Raw genomic sequence first — 4,723 nt, forward strand, 5'->3', positions numbered from 1 at the left:
AGATGTTCTGTACCACCAGCCTGACTACGGAGACAGTTCTGTTCCTCTAGCGGCGATTCAGACGGTGATCTGGGGGCGATTCTCGTCGTTCTGCATAGGTGATTCTGAGGACGCGAGAAACAAGCGTCCCAGCAAGAGACAATATCTCACATGGAAACGTGTCTGCGGAGCATACTGGAATGCAATTGCTCACATCATCCTTTTCAACACACCAGCCATCTTGGGACTGTTTTACTGGTATGGCTTCTAAAAAAGTGGCTTTCATGAAACCACCATACTACATAAAAATTAACAAATTTCTTCACCATTCAAATTGTAAATAACTAGTAATAAACACATATTGGGAAGAGCATATCCCTTTGCTCTTGTATTCCCGACCACACAGCATAACCTAACCCTAATTGGGAGCACATATGCTTAATACTTATGTCAAAGAAATTGAATATACGAACAGAAATTAACATGATCTACTCATTAAGGACCTCTTTTTAAAGATGATTTCATAATATACACACGTTGCCCCAATTACAAAAGACTTGCGGTTTTGTTAATGACCAAATGATTATTTAATCAGTTAACTAACACAGAATATGCTCTCTGATAACTCGACATTGGGCGTTTCTTACATACTGAGAAAACATTGTAATGTGGATGTTCTCTGCCTTTTTTTCCAGATTTTTTTCTTCTCCGATGTTCTAATGAACCTGTAATGTCAGTTTGAGAATCCAATTTATTTTGCTATTCTTCTCCGCTCAATATGTCCTTTTCTCTTAGTGATTGTTGATTAGATCTGTATTCAGTCCTCTTCTCAGTCCTCTTCAGTCCTCTTCTCAGAGAAGATACGCAGTGGCGTAGCTAGGTGGTTTGGCACGTGGTATCGTACTTTAACTCGCCGTCACCCCCCCCCCCCCCCCCGGCAAATAAAATAACAATAAATTTTCAGGTAGTGGCATTTTTTTAATTCAAGTCATTAAGTAAGCAAGATAGAAATACTGTTAAATACAGTGTTAACAAGAACGTACATATTTCAAACCCATATATTTATTAAACATTAAGACATACGAATATGGAACTTAACACACATATTCACGAACCTCTCAATTTCAGATTACAGATTTTCAACATGTTCTCCATCAGCGACGTGAACAATACCACATCAATACTCAAATTCCTCCCATACTCGGGCAAGCATGTCCTTCCACAATGTAAAGCTGTGAGTACCGGTCGTGCGTCGTGCTTCGGTGGCTCAGTTGGTAGAGCACTTGCCCGCGAAAGGCAAAGGTACCGAGTTCGAGTCTCGGTCGGGCACACAGTTTTAATCTGCCAGGAAGTTTCATATCAGCGCACACTCCGCTGCAGAGTGAAAATCTCATTCTGGAAACATCCCCCAGGCTGTAGCTAAGCCATGTCTCCACAGTATCCTTTCTTTCAGGAGTGCTAGTTCTGCATGTTTCGCAGAAGAGCTTCTGTAAAGTTTGGAAGGTAGGAGACGGATACTGGCAGAAGTAAAGCTGTGAGTACCGGTCGTGAGTCGTGCTTCGGTGGCTCAGTTGGTAGAGCACTTTCCCGCGAAAGGCAAAGGTCCCGAGTTCGAGTCTCGGTCGGGCATACAGTTTTAATCTGCCAGGAAGTTTCATATCAGCGCACACTCCGCTGCAGAGTGAAAATCTCATTCTGGAAACATCCCCCAGGCTGTGGCTAAGCCATGTCTCCACAGTATCCTTTCTTTCAGGAGTGCTAGTTCTGCATGTTTCGCAGAAGAGCTTCTGTAAAGTTTGGAAGGTAGGAGACGGATACTGGCAGAAGTAAAGCTGTGAGTACCGGTCGTGAGTCGTGCTTCGGTGGCTCAGTTGGTAGAGCACTTGCCCGCGAAAGACAAAGGTCCCGAGTTCGAGTCTCGGTCGGGCACACAGTTTTAATCTGCCAGGAAGTTTCATATCAGCGCACACTCCGCTGCAGAGTGAAAATCTCATTCTGGAAACATCCCCCAGGCTGTGGCTAAGCCATGTCTCCACAGTATCCTTTCTTTCAGGAGTGCTAGTTCTGCATGTTTCGCAGAAGAGCTTCTGTAAAGTTTGGAAGGTAGGAGACGGATACTGGCAGAAGTAAAGCTGTGAGTACCGGTCGTGAGTCGTGCTTCGGTGGCTCAGTTGGTAGAGCACTTGCCCGCGAAAGGCAAAGGTCCCGAGTTCGAGTCTCGGTCGGGCACACAGTTTTAATCTGCCAGGAAGTTTCATATCAGCGCACACTCCGCTGCAGAGTGAAAATCTCATTCTGGAAACATCCCCCAGGCTGTGGCTAAGCCATGTCTCCACAGTATCCTTTCTTTCAGGAGTGCTAGTTCTGCATGTTTCGCAGAAGAGCTTCTGTAAAGTTTGGAAGGTAGGAGACGGATACTGGCAGAAGTAAAGCTGTGAGTACCGGTCGTGAGTCGTGCTTCGGTGGCTCAGTTGGTAGAGCACTTGCCCGCGAAAGGCAAAGGTCCCGAGTTCGAGTCTCGGTCGGGCACACAGTTTTAATCTGCCAGGAAGTTTCATATCAGCGCACACTCCGCTGCAGAGTGAAAATCTCATTCTGGAAACATCGCCCAGGCTGTGGCTAAGCCATGTCTCCACAGTATCCTTTCTTTCAGGAGTGCTAGTTCTGCATGTTTCGCAGAAGAGCTTCTGTAAAGTTTGGAAGGTAGGAGACGGATACTGGCAGAAGTAAAGCTGTGAGTACCGGTCGTGAGTCGTGCTTCGGTGGCTCAGTTGGTAGAGCACTTGCCCGCGAAAGGCAAAGGTCCCGAGTTCGAGTCTCGGTCGGGCACACAGTTTTAATCTGCCAGGAAGTTTCATATCAGCGCACACTCCGCTGCAGAGTGAAAATCTCATTCTGGAAACATCCCCCAGGCTGTGGCTAAGCCATGTCTCCACAGTATCCTTTCTTTCAGGAGTGCTAGTTCTGCATGTTTCGCAGAAGAGCTTCTGTAAAGTTTGGAAGGTAGGAGACGGATACTGGCAGAAGTAAAGCTGTGAGTACCGGTCGTGAGTCGTGCTTCGGTGGCTCAGTTGGTAGAGCACTTGCCCGCGAAAGGCAAAGGTCCCGAGTTCGAGTCTCGGTCGGGCACACAGTATTAATCTGCCAGGAAGTTTCATGTCCTTCCACATTTACGTTATAGCAGTACGGATTCGGTTTTTCAACTCTTCCAGGTTCTGTGGGAGTGGTGGTACATAAACGTTGTCTTTAGCGAAACCCCACAGGAAGAAGACAGAGAGTGTCAAATTCGGTGACCACGGAGCCGAGCTGAGACTTGCCAAGTCCCAGCTCCTTGACGACCAAGCACTTGGCGACTCCGGTGAGGGGGTGCCCCCTCTTGTTGAAAAATGAAATTGTCTTCGTGTCGACTCGGAAACATCCACTTTTGTAACATAGTGAAATACTGCTGACTGTTAACCGTGTTTTTATCATAGAAGAATGGGGCGTAAACAGATGGTCGGGATATCGCACAAAACACATTGGGCTAATCTCGTACATGTTCAATGGCTGCATGTGGTTTCTGTAGGCCCCAAATTTGAACATTGTGTTTCTTTACCTGCCCACTAACACGGAAACTCGCTTCTTCAATGAACCCGATGCGTTGAACGAAAGTGTTATCATTCTCAACAATATCAAGAATCTCGTTACAAAATGCGACACGTTTGCGTTTGTCATCAGGACGAAGAGCTTGTAACAGCTGTAACTTGTACGGCTTCATAGCCAACCAATGTCTGAAAACACGCCAAATCGTTGTTGTAAGCCGTTGTAACTTCCGACTGGCACGACGAGTTGATTTTGAAGAACTACGTTGGAAATCAGTTTGAAGTCGTGAATATTTTCTTCAGGAACACGAGGGCGGCCAGGTATCTTTCCTTACACACACATCCCGTATCTAGAAATTGTCGATACCATCTGCAAATGTTCCACCCATTCAGAGGATCGATTTGGTACCTCAAGCTGAAACGTCTTTGCCCTATAATCACGGAATTTCACTTCGCAAACTCGAGAACACAAAACGATTTCTGCTGCGGAGTAGACATTTCAAACACATGACGATTACCACGCAAAACAGAAGACAACTGACATCCATCGGCTATTAATATAAACTAGGCTATGTATTCGTTTCTGCAATAGTGGAGCAGAGGCGCAGCGATTGATAGTTTGGACAAAATAATACTTTGTAATACGTATATTCGTTTTCAAACACCTTGTATTTTCTTAACAGTTCTTATGAACAGAAAGATAATGAAAACACATTCTTACAAGTAACATAGTTTAATTGTTGTTGTTGTTGTTGTGGTCTTCAGTCCTGAGGCTAAATTTGTGCTCCCATAGTTTGATTAGTTATTAATAAAGCAATAAAAAAACCAGAGATCCACCTAATGATAAGCTGATATTACGCTTCTGAAACACACGAAATTAGAAAAAAAAAACTGATGTCAAAGTGAGGCTGTAGACTGATTCTGCACATTCATATTCAATGACGAAGTGTAAGAATCTTAAAGATTTCCAATCAAGAAATTTTTCTTTTGGAACTTTCGCAGCTTGCGCAAATATTCTGAGACGTGGAATTCCTACAAGGATACCATCTTCAGAAATCTCATCGCAGTTGCGAAATAAACTTTTTAAAAGTCGTTTAAAGTTGTAGAAACCTGTCGATGAGTTGTTACACTGACCTCAGTTTCTGATGCAAAATCAGCGTCTC

General features: G+C 44.6%; 4 non-coding genes across 4 annotated transcripts; all 4 read left to right on the plus strand.

Moving 5' to 3' along the window:
- The first annotated feature begins 2,134 nt into the window (after positions 1-2,134).
- Positions 2,135-2,209, plus strand: Trnas-cga (transfer RNA serine (anticodon CGA)). Its single transcript has one exon. It is a non-coding gene; the product is annotated as a tRNA-Ser (tRNA).
- Positions 2,210-2,434: 225 nt separating this feature from the next.
- Positions 2,435-2,509, plus strand: Trnas-cga (transfer RNA serine (anticodon CGA)). The gene has a single exon. It is a non-coding gene; the product is annotated as a tRNA-Ser (tRNA).
- A 225-nt stretch (positions 2,510-2,734) lies between these two features.
- On the plus strand, positions 2,735-2,809 carry Trnas-cga (transfer RNA serine (anticodon CGA)). Its single transcript has one exon. It is a non-coding gene; the product is annotated as a tRNA-Ser (tRNA).
- A 225-nt stretch (positions 2,810-3,034) lies between these two features.
- Trnas-cga (transfer RNA serine (anticodon CGA)) lies at positions 3,035-3,109 on the plus strand. Its single transcript has one exon. It is a non-coding gene; the product is annotated as a tRNA-Ser (tRNA).
- The last annotated feature ends 1,614 nt before the right edge of the window (positions 3,110-4,723 follow it).

Source organism: Schistocerca gregaria, chromosome 4 (assembly GCF_023897955.1).
Source record: "Schistocerca gregaria isolate iqSchGreg1 chromosome 4, iqSchGreg1.2, whole genome shotgun sequence".
Lineage (NCBI taxonomy): Eukaryota > Metazoa > Arthropoda > Insecta > Orthoptera > Acrididae > Schistocerca > Schistocerca gregaria.